The 19,859-nt window shown below is 45.7% G+C and overlaps 1 protein-coding gene across 1 annotated transcript in view; it reads right to left on the reverse strand.

The window, feature by feature from the left end:
• LOC140488942 (interleukin-2 receptor subunit beta) overlaps positions 1-19,525 on the reverse strand; it is a 110,392-nt gene extending 90,867 nt beyond the window's left edge. The window contains exon 1 of the mRNA XM_072588160.1: positions 19,458-19,525. The gene's annotated coding sequence lies outside the window, so the exon portion shown is untranslated. The remainder of the gene's footprint in view (positions 1-19,457) is intronic.
• Between the last annotated feature and the right edge of the window lie 334 nt (positions 19,526-19,859).

A 19,859-nucleotide genomic window follows, 5' to 3' on the forward strand; every position in this document is an offset into this window, starting at 1 on the left:
TCCTCACCTAGTCTGAGACAAAAACAAATTGCAGATATTGGAATCCATACTCATGCAGAAGACCCATGACTCTCTGAGAGAAAAGGATTGTTGTCCCACCTGTGTGTTTTAATCAGCCACTATCTGAATGGTAGAGCAGACCAGATGGGCCAAATGGCCTTCTATTCCTAATTTATACAGTAAAGGAGCAGGAGTAAACCACCATCTGCCTGTCAATTTTATAAGTAACTCGTTAGCCCCTGCCTTTAGATATTTTTTAACTAAACATATTCAGAGAGCCCTCCTAGCCCATTTATACTTTCTTCCACCCTCTTCCATCGAGCAGAAGATACACAAGTTTGGAAACAAATAGCAACAGATTCAAGAACATTCGAGTTGATCTTCCTCCGCACCTTCTCTGTAGCTGCAACACTATGTGCTGCATTCTGTCCTATTATCCCGACCCGATGTACTTGTGTGAGATATGATTTGTCTGAATAGGCACGCAAAACAAAACCTTTCACTGTATCGCATTACATGTGACAATAATTAATCAAGTAAGAAATCAAATCAAAACGTTATTACACACCACAGGAGCAGGTGAGACTTTAACCCCAGGCTCAGCAATAGGACCATTGCTCCCATTGTGCCTGCTGACTAATCTTGCCAGCTTTACACACCCTGTTTAGATTAGATTCCCTAGAGTGTGGAAACAGGCCCTTTGGCCCAACCAGTCCACACCGACCCTCCGAAGAGTAACCCACCCAGACCCATTTCCCTCTGACTAATGCACCTCATACTATGGGGCAATTTAGCACGGCCAATTCACCTGACCTGCACATCTTTGGATTGTGGGAGGAAACCGGAGCACCCAGAGGAAACCCGCGCAGACACGGGGAGAATGTGCAAACTCCACACAGTCAGTTGCTCGAGGCTGGAACCAAACCTGGTGCTATGAGGCAACAGTGCTAACCACTGAGCTACCATGCTGCCCACGTTATTCTTGCTATTATGCCTTGTGAATGTTCTTTCTACACCTTCTGTCACGCGCAGAGTCCCAAGTAGTATTATCACCGCCAATTCATCAAATCAGAGGGATTCCCCCGCATTTTTTTTCTCTGAGGGATACTACTGGATGTCATGGCATCTAATAAATAGGCACATGTTAATTTTAGAAAGTGCAAGATTTAGCAGTGCATTTTGGAGTCAGAGGTTTAGTTTGTGGAGGCAACCTGTGACCAGGATGCAAATTTCTTGCAAAAAACAATATTGCACCAGGGTTGAGAATTTTGGCTTCCTCCGGTTTCTGCTCGCACTCATTTGCATGCTGCTGAACACGAAGCCTGTCCTGATCCAGTGCAGTTGGCCGTCAGTTCTAAAAATGTAACAGTTTACTAAAACATATGCTGCGAAAATATTCCCTGATAAGTGCGAGAGCGATGCATTGTCACTATTTCATTAATGCAGCCGAGAGCAGAAAGCAGCAGTCTTTATTAAAAGCAAGCGCAGGAAATGCTGGTGGAACTCAGCAGGTCTGGCAGCGACTGTGGAGAAAGAAACACAGCTAATGTTTCGGGTCCAGTGTAACTACAGTCTTTCAACTCTTAGGGGGAGGTGTATGTCCAGGCTGTTAATCCAGGGACCCAAGTAATATCCTGGGGACCCAGGTACAAATCCTGCCATGCCAGATGAGTCCAATAAAAATCTGGAATTCAGATGACCATGAATCCATTGTCAATTGTTGGGAAAAACTCATCTAGTTCAGTAATGTCCTTTGGGTACCTGGGTTTGCATCCCACCACAGTGGAATTTAAATTCAACAAAAGTATAGAATTAAGGTTTGTGATTGTCAGGGATAACCTATCTGGTTCACTATTGCCTTTAGGGAAGGAGACTGCTTTCCTTCCCTGGTCTGGCCTACATGTGACTCCAGAATCACAGCCAATGTAGTTAGAGCTTGTAACTGCCCTCTGGGATGGCCCCAGCCACCAACAGCCTCTTCCTGTGAATGTGTTTTTTTTTGAAAAGCGTCATATCAGACTCGAAATGTTAACGCTGTTTCTCTCTCCATCTCCACAGATGCTGCCAGATCTGCTGAGTTTCTCCAGCATCGGCAGTATTTTGCTTTAATGCAGGAGTTTTCGTTCTTGTGGCATTGCTATTAATTGCAAACAAAAAAGGGGGGGAAGGTCAGTTGGCTGGACAGCTGGATTGCAATGCAGAGTGACACCAAGAACATGGACACAGCTTCCATACCAACTGAGGTTACCAAGAAGAGCTCTGCTCCCACCTGAGACACAGTGACTTTGAGGTTAAACTATCACCAGTTCTCTCTCTCTCTCTCTCTCTCTCTAATGAGAGAACAGCCTCATCTGACAATGGCGACTTTATGTTTTACTTGTGAATAATCCCCTTTCTAAATGATGCGCAGCGTTATGTTCTCGTTAAATTGATGCACTTCATGGCAAGTTCAAACTAACTGACATGCGAAAGCTTTTAATGTTTGAGAGCCTCTTTGAAATTTTGTGAAACGCAAATTCCAAGTGATGATTAATTCATACCTGGAGCTCAGCCTGTTTTGTGGTCAGAGCTCTGAGTGCAATATTTTCCAAACTCAGGCAGAAGATTTGCAAGGTTGCTTTGCGTTTCAGTCTCTAACGTCAGAGGTGCCTTGTCCTCCTTTTCTATTTTCACCGTGTCATGTTCCCTTTCCTGTTGTGAGTGAGCTACCTCAACCATTTTCTCATCAGTTTGCATTCGGCAACGATGAAGGCCTGCATTTATGTGGCACCTTTGATTTAGTAAAATGTCTTAAGCTATTTCACGGGAGCTTAGTGGCTGCCACTCAGGTCATCTGTTTGCCATTCGTGCCATTAATTGGTGGGATATCATGAGGAGCTTATTCATGGGATGTGGGAATCGCTGGCTTTATTTATTGCTCATCCCTATAATTGCCCCAGAGGGTATTTAAGAGTCAAACATTTGGCTGTAGGTCAGGAGTCACATGTGGGCCAGACCAGGTAAGGATAAACAGGCAGGAGGCTGGAGGAACACAGCAAGGCAGGCAGCATCAGGAGGGACAGGCAGGAGGCTGGATAAACAGAGCAGGTCAGGCAGCATCAGGAGGGACAGGCAGGAGGCTGGAGGAACACAGCAAGGCAGGCAGCATCAGGAGGGACAGGCAGGAGGCTGGAGGAACACAGCAAGGCAGGCAGCATCAGGAGGGACAGGCAGGAGGCTTGAAGGGTAAGCGAGGGGCTGAAAGGTTATGGGGGGGAGGGTGGGGGTTGATGTGAATGTGGATTTGAGGTTGCAATCTGGTCAGCTTCTTAAGGAGGCCTAGTGGCTTACTCCTGCTCCTTTTTTTGACTATTTGTCTTTGGCCCATTTAGTCTGCCCTGCCATTCCAATAGATTCTAGCTCATCACTTAACTCTACATCATTTTCCCTCTTCATCCCCACAGCCCTTGATCTTACTTGTACCTAACGATTTCTGTATTGAGAACGCAGATATCAAAGAGACATTTCTACTTGTTGGGGGAGCTGTAGATACAAGATGGTCAATAATAAGTCCAGTCTGGAGAAACCTGTTCACTTAGAGATTGGCTAGAATAGAGCAGTTAATACCACAGAGAATGGTGGAAGAAAATAACTTGACTTAATTTAAGGGGAAGTTGAATGACTTTATGAATATCAAAGGGACATGTTGATAGGGCTGGATGACGATAATGGGTGGCATGGTGGCTCAGTGGTTAGCACCACTGCCTCCCAGCACCAGGGACCCAGGTTCAATTCCAGCCTTGGGCAACTGTCTGTGTGGAGTTTGTACATTCTCCCCATGTCTGCGTGAGTTTCCTCTGGGTGCTCTAGTTTCCTCCCACAGTTCAAAGCTGTGCAGGTTAGGTAGATTGGCCATGCTAAATTGTCCCATAAGGTCCGGGAATGTATAGGCTGGGTGGGTTGGCCATGGGAAATGTAGGGTTATAGGGATGGGTGGGATGCTCTCCAGAGGAGTGCTGTGGACTCAATGAGCTGAATAGCCTGCTTCCACACTGTAGGGATTCCATGAATAAATAGAAGGAGGCACATATGGAGGGGAAGAGTGAGCTGAGTGGCCTATTTCTCTGCTGGAAATTTCTGGAAGGTTTGTCTAATTAAGAGATTAGGCATACACTCTCTAGAATGAGAGGAGATCTAATCGAGGGCATTTGAAACTAGCTGAGACTGACCAGGTTGACATAAAGAGGATGTTTCCTCATATGAGGCAATCTAGAACGAGAGGTTTCAGGCTAAGGGGTAGAGATTTAAAACAGAGATGAGGAAGAGTTTCTTCCCTGGGAATCTATGGAAATTCACTGCGCCAGTGTGTAGTCAATGCTTGGACACTGACTAAACCCTAAGGAGGAGGTGGACAGGAAAGTGGAGTTGAGGCCAGTTGAGATCAGAATGGCGGAAGAGCCCGACGGGCTGAATAGCCTCTAGTTTCTTCTATTTCATGTAAACCCACACGACAAGCGCAGTGGGAAGCGTTCCTAGGCAACTTTCCAGCCCCCACATCCTCATCAAACATCCACCTATATTTCCGTGATCCACAAGCCAGCCAACGTTAACACAACTCAGCTCATGCACTGTGCAGTAGCAGGGACCAGTTCCTGTGAGATGACACGGAGGAAGGGAATGGGACCTTGAAGTGGGTCCGAACGACATTCAATTGATGAAGTGTCGAAAAAAAAAACGCAGACTCGTTTCATTTAAGACAGAAATTGTATTCTTACCGGATCTGCTAGTGCAGACTGTGCAGTTAATAAAGACCACGTGTTGTGGTTTCAGTAAATCTCACGGGGCTTTTTCAATAATACCACCCTCTTTTAATATTTTGCAAGACTGTCGATTCCTGTGTCAGTTTCAGGTTGCTTTGTCAGCTGATGAAAATGTTGACAGCTAGCAGACAGATGGAGAATCATTCTCAGAATAATCAAAAATTTATTCGACCGGATTTTGATCAGTCTCATCCCTCAATTTAAACGAATGTTGCATCTCAACTTATTCATAGAATCCCTGCAGTGTGAAAACAGGCCATTCGGCCCATTGAGTCCACACCACCCTTCCGAAGGGCAGCCCAGCTTCTCATCCCGCTACCCTATAACCCCACATTTCCTATGGTTAACCCACAAATACCTGGACACTACAGGGTAATTTAGTTTGTCCAATCCACCTAAGCTGCACATTGAGGGAAGAAATCGGAGGAAACCCACAGGGAGGATGAGTCAAAGAGTGCAGCGTTGGAAAAAACATCCAAGGAGCAGAGGAGACGACATTTCGGGCATAAGCCCTTCATCAGGAATGAGGCAACCACACCCTGATCTCCAGCATTTGCAGTCCTCACTTTCTCCATAGGGAGGCAGTGCAAACTCCGTACAGTCACCTATGGCTGGAATCGAAGCTGGGTCCCTGGTGCAGTGAGGCAGTAGTGCTAACCAGAGAGATACTGTGCTGCCCCTTATGTGAGCTGGTGGAGCAGGGGGCAAGAGGGTATTTCGGACCTTGGTAAATAATAGTGCCAACACTCTACTGCCATGTGGTTACCATTGGCAGCTCTCTTACTTTCCAATCAGAGTTTGTAAGTTCAGATCCCACTCCAGGATAAGAGTGCAAAATGATCAAGTGTTGTCCTTGTAGATACTGCATTATCTGTCCTTTCAGATGGATTTATAAGATCCTCAGGTGCTTATTTAAAGAAGAGCGCACGATGGTTAGCACTGCTGCCTCACTGCGCCAGAGACCCAGGTTCAATCCCTGCCTCGGTCAACTGTCTGTGTGGGTTTCCTCCCACAGTCCAAAAATGTAGGTTGGGTGAATTGGCCATGAGAAATTGCCTGTAGTGTTAGGTGTAGGGGTAAATGTAGGGGAATGGGTCTGGGTGGGTTGCTCTTTGGAGGGTCAGTGTGGACTTGTTGGGCCGAAGGGCCTGTTTCCACACTGTAAGTAATCTAATCTAAAAAAAAGAGCAGGGGATTTCTCCCAGGTGTCCTTTCCAATATTCATCCTTTGTTCGTTATCATAAAAAATGTGTTAATTGTCAATTTTTATTTTGCCTGTGGGCATTTGTCAACCGATATTTCTGACACGTCAGCAAACGCCTCAATGGCTGTCAAACGATCTGGGACACCCAGTGATCATGAAGGGCGTTATGTAAATGCAAATCTTTGCCTGAGCAGCAAGATGGAAAAAGAAAGAGAGAAGTGATTGAGGAGGGAATCAGCGTCTGATTTGGCGAGGCAGTAAAGAGAGGAAAGGATTAGATTGTGAGAGAGAAAAGGAGATAAAAGGGGATTAGAGAAGCTTTTCAACAATTATCGTAAAAATTTCCTCATGCAATTCACAACCGAAAGGAATAATTGTTCAGGTTCTCAACCAGGGATGCTGAATGGAATGACAATAAAATTGGTTGCATCAATGAACAAATCATTTGCTCTGTTCAGGTCCAGACATAGACTTTCTGACGATTTTATCAGCAAATTATTTGCAACCTTCGGTAAGTTCCTCAAACTGCTTTGAGGCCTCCTCTCCCAGAGTTTTTGCCACAGGGTTTGGTGCTCTGGCTGTATTCACAGACCTATATTCCACTGGCTGATCCACAAACTGAGTCAGTATCTGGCAGATCCAGTGAATAGGTTGGGGAGAGTGTGGAAGACTCAAACCAGGTTTTCAACCCCAATGTACAAATGATGATAAGATTATGTTTGCTATGTTTTATCGGCATGTGTAGAAATCACATAAAGGACAATGGATCAGTTCATAGCTGCCCTATTAACTGTTGAATATAGAGCCATAGAGATGTACAGCATGGAAACAGACTTCGGTCCAACCCGTCCATGCTGACCAGATATCCCAACCCAATCTAGTCCCACCTGCCAGCACCCAGCCCATATCCCTCCAAACCCTTCCTATTCATATACCCATCCAAATGCCTTTTAAATGTTGTAATTGTACCAGCCTCCACCACTTCCTCTGGCAGCTCATTCCATACATGCACCACCCTTTGCGTGAAAAAGTTGTCCCTTAGGTCCCTTTTATATCCTTCCCCTCTCACCCTAAACCTATGCCCTCTAGTTCCTCCACCCCAGGGAAAAGACTTTGTCTATTTATCTGATTCATACCCCTCATGCTTTTATAAACCTCTATAAGGTCATCCCTTAGCCTCCGACGCTCCAGGGAAAACAGCCCCAGCCTGTTCAGCCTCTCCCTGTAGCTCAAATCCTCTAACCCTGACAACATCCTTTTAAATCTTTTCTGAACCCTTTCAAGTTTCACAACATCCTTCCAATAGGAAGGAGACCAGAATTGCATGCAATTTTCCAACAGTGGCCTAACCAACATCCTGTACAGCTGCAACATGACCTCCCAACTCATATACTCAATACTCTGACCAATAAAGGAAAGCATACCAAACACCTTCTTCACTATCCTATCTACCTGCGACTCCACTTTCAAGGAGCTGTGAACCTGCACTCCAAGGTCTTTTTGTTCAGCAACACTCCCTAGGACCTTACCATTAAGTGTATAAGTCCCACTAAGATTTGCTTTCCAAAAATGCAGCACCTCACATTTTTCTAATTAAGGCTTTGTAGGGTAGGTGCTGAGAGGATATATCTGTTCAATGCCACTGTGGTGTTTGGGTTGTGTCCAGCAGGGTGTTGGTACCTGATGTGCTAATGATTCTGTTAGATCTGTTAGATTCTGTTTGGTGGGTGGCACGGTGGCACAGTGGTTAGCACTGCTGCCTCACAGCGCCAGAGACCCGGGTTCATTTCCCGCCTCAGGCGACTGACTGTGTGGAGTTTGCACATTCTCCCTGTGTCTGCGTGGGTTTCCTCCGGGTGCTCCGATTTCCTCCCACAGTCCAAAGATGTGCAGGTCAGGTAAATTGGCCATGCTAAATTGCCCATAGTGTTAGGTAAGGGTTAGATGTAGATGTAGGGGTATGGGTGGGTTACGCTTCGGCGGGGCGGTGTGGACTTGTTGGGCCGAAGGGCCTGTTTCCACACTGTAAGTAATCTAATCTAATCCCATATCACATGAACTAAATGTGGTTTTGAAAGATTCAACAGCTCCAGCTGCATTTCAGCCACAAGCACATAATGTCTGGGCTAATATTCAGTTAAATAAAAAACGAAAGAACTGCAGATGCTGGAAATCAGAAACACAAACAGAAATTGCTGGAAAAGCTCAGCAGGTCTGTTAGCTTCTGCGGAGAGGTATCAGAGTTAATGTTTCGGGTTGAGTGACCCTGTCTCAAAAGAGTTCTGAGTCATGGTCACTCGGCTTGAAAAGCTAACTCTGATTTCACTCCGCAGGTGCTGCCAGACCTGCTGAGCTTCTCCAGCAAATTCTGTTTGTGTTTCTAATAGCAAGGCAGCAAGGTGGCTCAGTGGTTAGCACTGCTGCCTCACAGTGCCAGGGACCCGGGTTCGATTCCAGCCTTGGGTGACTGACTGTGTGGAGTTTGCACGTTCTCCCCGTGTCTGCGTGGGTTTCCTCCGGGTGCTCCGGTTTCCTCCCACAGTCCAAAGATGTGCAGGTCAGGTGAATTGGCCATGCTAAATTGCCCACAGTGGTAGGTGCATTAGTCAGAGGGATATGGGTCTGGTTGGTTTATTCTTTGGAGGGTCGGTTTCGACTGGTTGGGCTGAAGGGCCTGTTTCTACACTGTAGGGGAACCTTACCAGGGCTTTAAAGAATCTAAGCCATTTGGCTGCAGACTTCCATCAGCATGTCATGCTTTTAGTGGGTCACACTTACTTTGGAATCTGAGACCATTGTACATTCAGGGTATACGCTATGATAATGATATTACGACATTTAAAGACATTTTGTGTACTCACTCTGGGGCATAACACAACACCACTGATGCGAAGCCTGCTTCTGAATAAGGAGTCTCCAATTAAGATAAAAATGAGGAGGAATTTCTTTCCTCAGAGAATCATTAATATTTGACATTCTCTACAAACGGTGAGCAGTGCTGGCTGCTTCATTAAATACGTTTAAGAATGAGCTAGATTTTTGACCTGCAAGGGGGTCAAAGGTTATGGGGGGCAGACGGGACAGTGGAGCTGAGGCCACAATTAGATCAGCCATGACCCCATTGGCTGGCACCTCAAGACTGAGGGGCCGAATGGACTATTGCTGTTTTCATTTGTGAGATGCTGATGCTTGACAGCTCTATTGATGAAAACTTTCATTGGTTAGACAATAGCGAGGAGACTAATTGGGGTGATAATTCACTTTGGATCAGCCCCTCTCAAACCTGGAACATTTTCAGGTGAATTCCAATGTTGTAACTGTACAGGAACAGCTTGGGTAAGGATGCACTTAGCTTAGGAGCGCAAGTCTTCTGTACTGTGGCCAGGATGTTATCAGGACATGTAGTCTTTGCTGTATCAGGTTGCTATCAGCTTGCTGTGGCTGGGACGCTGATGTACAAGATTACTGTGCTTCTGGCCTCATAATGATGGCAACAGCAGAAAAGCAGTTCATTGTTGTAAAGCACTTTGGGGTGTCCTGAGGTTTTGGCTAATTCTGCATTGGAACGCATCCAATATGGGGGAAAAGAGTACGATTCTGCACTCTGTTTTATACAACCTATTCATTATCTGCGATATTTTGCAATCTTCATAAACTCCAATTGGACCACCTTCAGTACTTACTTGTACCTACAGGGATCAGATCATAAGAAATAGGAATAGGCCATTTGGCCCCTCGAGCTTGTTCCACCATCCAATAGGATTATGGATGATTCAACACTCCATGTGTCTACTTTTTTGCCCTAGTCACATAATCTTTGATTCCCCGACTGATTAAGAAATGATCTCAGACTTAAATATCCACAAGGACTCTGCCCCCACAGCTCTCTGTGGGAAGGAATTCCAAAGACAAACAACCCGCAGAGAGAATAAATTCCTCCTCACTTTAGTCTTCAATTGACAATGGACATCAAGCTCAATGAATTAATTCATACTCTCCTATTCTTTATTTTGTTGAGGAACTGTTCAATTTCTCACCTTGCTTAAACTTTCTTTCGAGTTCAGTCAATAGGTTTCCAGAACCAATAATTAAAACCACCTTTTTCTTCTAAGAAGAGAGATCCTTAATTTGAGGGCTAGTGAACCATGGCTTGCATTTCTGTACCATTCAGTTCCTGAAGAAGGGCTTATGCCCGAAACGTCGATTCTCCTGCTCCTTGGATGCTGCCTGACCTGCTGCGCTTTTCCAGCAACACATTTTCAGCTCTGTACCATTGTCTAAGTTGTCATTAAATATAGGGAGTAGTTGACCATCAGTTTAGGTCCTTATTGGATACTATCCATCACAGGCTACTGATCAAAGCAACCACTCACTATCCCAACTGTTTCTTAAACACTCTGATAATTTCTTAATCCTGTCAATCAACTTCTTAACTGTGTCAATCAGTTTCCTAACCGTGCGAATCAATATAGCCAGTAGGATATCAGCCAGAAAAAGATTCTGTTTCTAATGGTGAGGTCTCTTCTGAAGTCCTGTGTCTGGTTGTGATCTCCTTGTTGGAAGAAGGGTGTGATTGAGCTGGAGAGGGTTCAGAAGAGATTTACCAGGAGGTTACCGGGAATGGAGGGTTTGGGTTGTAATAAGAGGTTGGACAGGCTGGAATGTTTATCACTGGAGTGTAGGAGGTTGAGGGGTGACCACGTAGAGGTTTGTAAAATCATGAGGTTCAAGGATAGGGTTAATGGTAGTTGTCTTTTCCTGAGGGTGGGAGATTTCAAGATTAGGGGACACATTTTTAAGGTGAGAGGAAAGAGATTTAAAAAAGATGTGAGGGGTAATTTTTTTCCACAGAGGGTGGCTCGTGTGTGGAATGAACTTCCTGAGGAAGTGGTGGATGCGGGTACAGTTACAACATTTAAAAGACATTTGGATAGGTTCATGAATAAGAAATGTTTAGAGGGATATGGGTCAGGAGCAGGCAGGTGGGACTAGTTTAGTTTGGGATTATGGTCGGCATGGTCTGATTGGACCAAAGGGTCTGTTTCTGTGCTGGATGACACAATGAATCTAATCATTATCCAGTGCCCAGTCTTAGATTGGATTGGCAATGTCTCATGGGAACTATGTAGAGAGCAAAAGATGGCACATAGCTGGAAATGAATGTCCTTTCCTAGAAGAGAATGGTTGAAATTGTTGAGGAAAATACTGAGGTAGAGTTTTATGAGGGAAATGCTAGTGACGAAAGCAATGTCTCATGTGACACAATACCGATCGGCTTCTGGACTGAGTTAAGTGATTTCAAAGAACAGTGCAGCACAGAGACAGGCCCTTTGGCCCACCAAGACTGTACTAACACACATTGCCTTTCTAAAATTAAACCGTTTGCCTTTACGTTGTCTCTTTCCCTCTATTCCCCACCTATTTATGTATCTTTTAGCAAGTGATGGGCTGGGAACAGTGTCACAATTAGATGCCTAGATCCAATTTTTGACTGAGGCCTTCAAAATTGTTGCTTCTCTCAAGTGTGGTTGAGTGTGTTGTCCAGCAGGAGCAAGACAAAGTGAAACTGGGGACGCCCCATAATCACTCACAACTCAGGGTTGATGGTAAGAGGTGAAACGGGAGTCAGTGGAAGTTGGTAAAGGGAATTGCTAGGGATTGTGGGAAGAGAGTTGGTGATGTCTGGGATTGCATGGGATTGGTGGGCCTGAGGCACACGGACCCCTGGTAAAGAAATGTCTCTGTTTTAAAACTTTCGTCTTTGTTTCCTAATCCCTTTGGTAATTTCACCCTCACCATCACCTTCAAAGTCACATCTAACCTCAAACCCCACCCTGCTACGATCTCAGCACCCCGCTGAAACTGGCTACCTGACTACCCCCAATTTTAATTGCTCCATCAGGAGTGGCCATGTCTTTAGCTGCCAAGTGCAGAATCCCAACCTCTATCCCCATTTCCCTGTCCTCCTTGGAGACGTTCCTTCAAGCCCACCATGTTTTTTCTTTGATCATCTGACCCAATATCTTTGTACCTGGCTCGCTGTCAAATCTTGTTCACTATGCTCCCCTGAAGCCACATGTGGGATCTCACTCTGCAAAGGTTGCAATATCAATGCAGGTTGTTGTTGCAATGAGGTGGGGTTCGGCAAGGGGCAGTTGTGGATTGGGGAGGTGAGGCGCAATGGGGGGTTGGCGAGGGCATGGCGAAGGGGCTTTAAAGTAGTGAATTATAGTAGCAGTTGGATAGCAGCCATTTTGGACACACAACCTCCTGACTCTATTGCACAGGGTATTAATGAAGGGTGTCGTGGTGGTTTAGTGGTCAGCACTGCTGCCTCATAATGCCAGGGACCTGGTTTTGATTCTACCCTCGGGCGACCATCTGTGTGGAGCTTGCACGTTGCCCCCATGTCTGTGTCTGTGTGGGCTTCCCTCTGGGTGCTCTGGTTTCCTTCCTGCAGTCCAACGATGTGCAGGTTAGTTGGATTAGCCAGGGGAAATGCAGGATTACAGGGATTGGGTGGGATGCTTTTCAGAGAGTCAATGGGCTGAATGGCTTGCTTTCACTCTGTAGGGATGCTATGATGGTTTTGTATAAAAAATCATTGTAATTTGAACCAGAACCAGAAACCCACAAGATCTGCGTATAAAGGAACTCAAGCATCAAAGCTTTTCTCTTTGCGGAATTGACAAACCTAACCCCACTCCTGACTTTGTCTATTTTGGGGCAGGTTTCTTGTAATTCCATTGCTTGAGCTGGTGTAAGCGCTGAGTTAGAGAGTCTATCAGTGACGTGTCGTTCAGTCAATGTCATGAAAACCACTTCCCTTTGAAAGTTGGTAACTTCGGATGTGGTCTTTCTTTAGGAAGGGTGATGGGCGGAGTCTCAAAGACGGATAGAAACATGATGACTGGCTTTGGGGCAGGTGTAATTGCTGACCCCATCTGAAGCATTCCTGGAGATCTAATGCAAACCCTTCCACATCTCAAATGCCCTTGTCCTTCTAGATGGAAGAGGTTTTGAGATTGGAAGATGCTATCTGAGGATCTTTGGTGAACTTCTGGTGAACTAGTGAACCAGATGGGATTTTCCCAACAATTGACAATGGGTTCCTGGTCATCATTAATTCCACCATCTGCTGTGGCAGGATTTGAACCTGAATCCCAGAACAATACCTGGGTCTCTGGATTAACAGGAGAAAGTGAGGACTGCAGATGCTGAAGATCAGAGTCGAGAGTGTGGTGCTGGAAAAGCACAGCAGGTCAGGCGGCATCTGAGGAGCAGGAGAATCAACATTTCAGGGCATAAGCCCTTCCTGATGACTCTCCTGGCCTCAGATACTGCCTAACCTGCTATGTTTTTCCAGCGCCAACCTTTTTGTTTTTGGGTTAACACTCCAACAATAATACCATTAGGCATCACTTGGGTGGCATCCCTGGCAGTACCAGGGATCTGGGTTCAAATCTGGCCTCAGGTGGAGTTTGTACATTCTCCCCGTGTCTGCGTGGGTTTCCTCTGGGTGCTCCAATTTCCTCCCACAATCCAAAGATGTGCAGGTTAGGGTGGATTGGCCATGCTAAATTGCCAATTGTGTTCTGCGATATATAGGTTAGGGGCATTAGTTATGGGTATGGGTGGGTTACTCTTCGGAGGATAGGTGTGGACTTGTTGGACCAAATGGCCAGTTTCCACACTGTAGGGATGCTATGAAACTTACCCTTCACTGTTATTACAATGTACCTGCAATTTCACTTCAGTGAAACTACTGAGCAATCTATGTCACTTTGATTTCCTGTTCATTTCATTCCCATGAATGTCAAATTAGGGCCAAGATTATATTTTCAAAAATCCACTCATGGAACACAGGCAGGGCTGGCTGGGCCCAGCATTTTGTTGCCCATCCCTCGTTGCCCTCGGGAAGGTGCTGGTGATGGGATGGGGCATGGGACAAATGTTGTGGAGCTTTCCGATCTGGAGCCAGGGGCAATGTTTGCTCATTTGGTTGTTTGGCTGAAAGTGAGAGACCGGCTGATCAGGGCCAAGGTCAGGAAATATTTCTTCAGGTAATTAAAACCTGGAGCCTTCACCATTAAAAAAAAACCCTTGAAGCTGTTGGGGCTGACCGATGGCAAAGGAGCTCAGTGGATATGGAATGAAAATGGGTTTCTGTTACATAAAGCCATGATCCAATTGAATAGCAAAGCAAAGAGGGGCCTGTTTCGGTACTGCCTGACTTACTTCTTCCTCTTCCATGGGATATGATTGGTACAGGAAAGGCTGGCATCTAGTTACTCTTGAACTGAGGGAATTGCTCGGAATGTTAGAACAGACACATCGCTGTGGGGCTGGAATCACAAGTAGGCCAAGCTGGGAAAGGGCAAGTTCTTCCCAAAAGGGCGTTAGTGAACCAGCTGGGTCCAGAGGACCGTTGACGATGGTTTCATCAGGTCTACCTTCATATTAACTGAAGTTGAACCCAACCGGCTGCTGTACTAGGATTCAAAACCCACACCTGCAGAACAGCAGTCCAGCAGCTCAGGATTACAAGCTCAATGACATTACATTCCACCACCATCAGCCACTTCTGATCCTGTATTCCTTGTCTCTCTCTCTCTCCCTCTCTCTATCTCTCTCACTCTCTCTCTGTCTCAGTCTCTCTCACTCTCTTTCTTTATCTCCCTCTCTCTCTCTATCTCTCTCTATCTTTCTCTCTCTCTCTCTCTTTCTCTTTCTCTCTCTCTTTCTCCCTCTCTCTGTGTGTGTGTCTCTCTCTCTCTATCTTTCTCTCGCTCTCTTTCTCTCTCATTTAATGGTGACTGCGTTTCCCCAAACACTTGGACAGAGCTGTTGTCTTGAGGGCAGTTAGGACTGGGCAATAAATGCTGGCCCAGGCAGTGATGCCAATGTCCCACCAATGAATTGGAAATACGAACACTCTTGGCTTTGTTTTGGCACCGATTGGAATGAAGTGAATAAAAGGCAAAGTGAAGTAGGTTTCTTAGAACAGAAGCCACACCATCCTAGCAGCTGAAGCACAGTACAGTCCCATTTGATCATAAGGATGTCGGATGGCCCAGAGCACGCAGGGTTACTGCAGCCAAGGTCATGCACGAGTGTGTGATCATTCCAAGTGCTACTGCCTTGACGATCACTCTCCCATGTTCTGTCAAAGCTTCTATTGGTACACCAGTCAACGTGGTCCTGCCCCACTGAGTTCCACTTTACTAGCAACATCCTCAAGCACCCTTCATCCCTGAAGAGTTCACAGTCCCAAAGCTAGACACAGCACAAGTTGCCAGCATCCATTGAGGATGGCACTGTGGTTCGGTGGTTAGCACTGCTGCCCCAGAGACCCAGGTTCGATTCCAGCCTCGGGTCTGTTTGGAGTTTGCACGTTCTCCATCGCCCCACCCAACCTCTGTGTTTGTGTGGGCTTCCTCCCACTGTGGAAAGATGTGCAGGCTAGGTGATTGGCCATGGAAAATGCAAGGTTACGGGGATAGTGTAGGGGGCAAGGTCAAGTGAGATGGCCCTCAGAGGGTTGGTGCAGACTCAATGAGCTAAATGGCCTCTCTGTGCGTGGTAAAGATGCTAGGAGGGGAAAATACAAAACATCTTTGAAAAGGCTCTGTGGGAATTTTAGGAATCTTGTTCGCAGACTAGGAGATGCTGGTTGATAAAATGTAATGACCTTTCTGTGGAAAGTAAAAGGTCACACGTGGTCATAATACAACAATGACAAATGAATGGGGGTCAGTATGGGAAGGGGAAGATACTATATTGGGGTTACAGCTCTTAGGAATGTAACTTTTGAAAAAATAATTCATGGGAAGTGGCGTAGCTGGCTGAGTCAGCATTGGATGCCCATCCCTAGTTGCCCCTGGAGAAGATGGTGGTGAACTGCCTTCTTGAACTGTAGACATCGTGCTGTGGGTAGACCCACAATGCTGTTAGGGCGGGAATTCCAGGATTTTGACCCAGCGATACCGAAGAAATGGTGACATATTGGGCAGCACGGTGGCTCAGTGGTTAGCACTCCTGCCTCACAGCACTAGGGTTCCAGGTTCGATTCTAGCCTCGGGCAACTGTCTATGTGGAGTTTGTACGTTCTCCCTGTGTCTGCATGGTTATGCTCCGGTTTCCTCCCCCAATCCAAAGGTGTGCAGGTCAGGTGAATTGGCCATTCTAAATTGTCCATACTGTTAGGTACATTAGTTGGAGGGAAATGAGTCTGGGTGGGTTACTTTGTGTTTGTGTGGACTTGTTGGGCCGAAGGGCCTGTTTCCACACTGTAGGGAATCTAACCTAATATTTCCTAGTGGTGAGTGTTTTTTAGGGGAACTTGCAGGTGGACCCTTTTACCCTGTTACCTTTGTCCTTCGAGATGGTGGAAATTGTGGGTTGGGAAGGTGTTGTCTAAGGAGCCTTGACCAATACCTGGGGTGTGTTTAGCACTTAACACTGCCCTAGCACAAAAATGCAGATGACTCCAATCAGATGGACTCACACATTGCCTGCTGTGTGCCAACTTGACTTCCACAGGCTTTTAGATGTACCTGGAATAACTCAGTGTATCAATGCCATGTCTGGCGCTCAGGATGGGCATCTTCCAGCTCAGAAGGAGGCCATTTGGCCCATCATGACTGTGCCAGCTCTTTGAAAGAGAGATTGCGATGTACTCGTGCTTTTCATCTGCAACCTTTCTCACTTTCCAGCACCTGTGCAAATCCCTTTTTTAATTATTGATGGAATCAATTTCCAACATATTTTTTCTGGTCAAACAGTCCTGTTCCTGAAAACTCCAAATGTACAACATTTCTCCTCATTTCCCCCTTTGGACCTTTCTGTCAACAATTTACTCATACAGGAATACCGGCATTTGTTTAATTGCTTTTTGCTCACCGGATGAAGGTGTCACTGGCTACACCAGCATCTATTGGCCATAGCCTGGAGTCACATGTACGCCAGACCCCCAGGTAAAGACAACAGTTTCCTTCCCTAAAGGGCATTAATGAACGAGATGAATTCTTCTCCAACAAATCAACGATGTGTTCATGGTCATCATTGGACTCTGAATTCAAAATCCACCATCTGCTGTGGCAGGATTTGAGCCCAGGTCCCTAGACACATCACATAGGTCTCTGGATTAACAGTTCTGCAATAATAGCACTGGGCCATCACCTCCCCAATGCACAATGTTGTGAAATGCAATAGAGCTGCATGCTTTAGATAAAGTGACTCCACTCAACAGAGCACGTTCTATCATTGTCAATGGATGACACATTCCTGTAGATATTATTACTCAGCACAAATCAGAGATGATTAGTTTCTCTACAGTATGGAAACAGGCCCTTCGGCCCAACAAGTCCACACTGACCCTCCGAAGAGTAACTACCCAGACCCATTTCCTTCTGACTAATGCACCTAGCATTATGGGTAATTTAGCATGGCCAATTCATCTGACCTGCACATCTTTGATGGTGGGAGGAAACTCCACACAGACAGTCACCTGAGGCAGGAATCGAACCCCGGTCCCTGGCGTTGTGAAGCAGCAGTGCTAACCACTGAGTCACTGTGCCACCCTCTTAAGATGCATCTATGGAGTTGATATGGCTTGAGCACAGGCCTTCCGGTTCAGAGGGAGGGACACTGCACTACATGAACCCTACATCAGCGTTTGTCATAGAGTCATAGAGATGTACAGCAAGGCCTGTAGTACTAGAGTAAACTCCTCCACAAGAGACAACTGTAGGCTCTAGCATTTGAAAGCCACACTCCTAACATTCCTCATCATCCAGCAGCAAAAGGAGAGAATTACAAGCCCTGGGCCACGCTTAGTGAGCTCTACACATTACCAGCCGAGATAAATAAACCGAGTGAGAACGCAGTTTATAAACCTGAGTGAAACAGCAGGTTCATCAACTACAAAGATCATTCATTTCAGGAAGAATTAGGTTGAGTTTCAGTCCCGTTCAGTCGAGACACCAGCAGGAGTCACAAACTGTTAAAATGTTTACTACATCTAAGAAGGCCCTACAGCCCACCATGACTGTGCTGGTCCTCAACATCCATCTATTTTGTTCTCATTTGGCAGCACCTGGCCTGTAGAAATTTGTGCTATGGTGTTTCAATTGCTCATCTAAATACTTTTTCAACGACTTGGTGGTTCCTGCCTCTACCACCCTTTTAGGGAGTGAATTCCAGACTCCCACAACCCACGGGTGAAAATTTCTTTCCTCAAATCCCCTGTAAATCTCCTGCTCCTCACCTTAAAACAATGCCCCCTTTGTTATTGCCTCTTCTACTAAGAGGGAAACGTTTCTCCCTATTTACCTGTCTGTATCCTTTCAGAACTTTGTACACCTCAATCAGCTTGCTCCTCAGCCTTCTCTGCATTGAGGACGACAGTCCCAGTCTACTTTATTGGCCCTGAACTGTTTTCAACTCCTACCCCCGTGTCCTGATCTTACTCCGGCTTGTTTCAAGTGGAAGAATGTACCACTTTATTCAAATGCAATTTCTGAGTCAAAATGATTTCAAAATGAATGGAGAATAGCCATCAAATCCTTCCCCATTCGTGGGCCCTCTTTGTATTGTCCATCTTAAAGAGATTCACCCCCGATTGAACATTGGGTCATGTGTGTAGATGTCAGTACGTGAGAGTGGGTGAGTGTTGTGTATGTATGTGGGTGTGTGAGAGTGAGCGAGTGTTTGTGTATGTATGTGGGTGTGTGAGAATGAGCGAGTGTTTGTGTATGTATGTGGGTGTGTGAGTGTGGGTGAATATTTGTGTCGGTGTGTGGGTGTGTGAGTGTGGGTGATTTTTATGTGTATATGTGTGTGTGTGGCGACTGTGAGAGTGGGCGAGTTTGTGTGTGTGTGTGCATGTTTGTCAGTATGTGTGTGTGAGGGAGGGTTCGAGTGTCAGTGTGTGAGAGTGGGTGAGTGCATGTATATATATGTGCCCGTGTGAGTGTGCTTTTGGGTACGCAAAAGAAATTGAATTTCAACCTTTAAATGCAATAGGTAGATAAATATTTAACCTTTTATCTGTGAATGTGTGTGTGTGTGTGTTTCTGTTTATGTGCCTGTGTATGTGCATATTTCTGTTTGCAAGTCTGTGTGTGTGTCTACATAACTGTATGTCTGTAACCCTTCAATGATTAAAGCCAATATCACAGTAGTTTCACAATTCTGGGTATGAGTTCCATTTGTAAGATAGACTATTGTCTCTGATGTAATAATATCAAATGTGCAGTTTGTTATGTCTCGTATCATTAATCTCAAATTATTGTACCATTACACACAATAGTGCAGGTGACTGATGACTGATTGAGCGATCTATCTAAAAGCAAACAGTTTACCTCTCTATATGAGGGGATTAGTTTGCAACCTTGTGTTTCAGACATCACAGTAAAGTGAAATAGATAGAAAAACAAGAAGTGTATAGTCACCTTTTGATATCTGGCTTCTGGATCCTGGAGAACTTCTGTGAGGAGAGCAAGTCTGAAGAGGTCCGATATGAGTCACAAGCATTCAGCAATGTCATGACAAAGAACTGATCTAATGATGTGATAGCACGACAGGCTGTGCACAGGATCTCATGGGCTGGCGTGTTTCGAGGTGAGGCCGGTAGCTTTGTGGGTTGTTCCGACAATGACAGAGTGCTGAGGCGGTTGGTCAAAGAGGAAATGGAAAAAAAAAGGTAGATCAAGGCGTCTGAGCTTCAGCAGCAGACAGGTTTTTTTTTAGAAATCAAGTAGATGACACTGTCCTATCAGAGAAGGAGCAACGGGCAGTCTCTCCCATCTGGTGTCCATCCCGGGCTTATCCCAAATCCATCTCAAAGTGATGGC

Source organism: Chiloscyllium punctatum, chromosome 18 (genome assembly GCF_047496795.1).
Source record: "Chiloscyllium punctatum isolate Juve2018m chromosome 18, sChiPun1.3, whole genome shotgun sequence".
In the NCBI taxonomy this organism is placed as follows: Eukaryota; Metazoa; Chordata; class Chondrichthyes; order Orectolobiformes; family Hemiscylliidae; genus Chiloscyllium; species Chiloscyllium punctatum.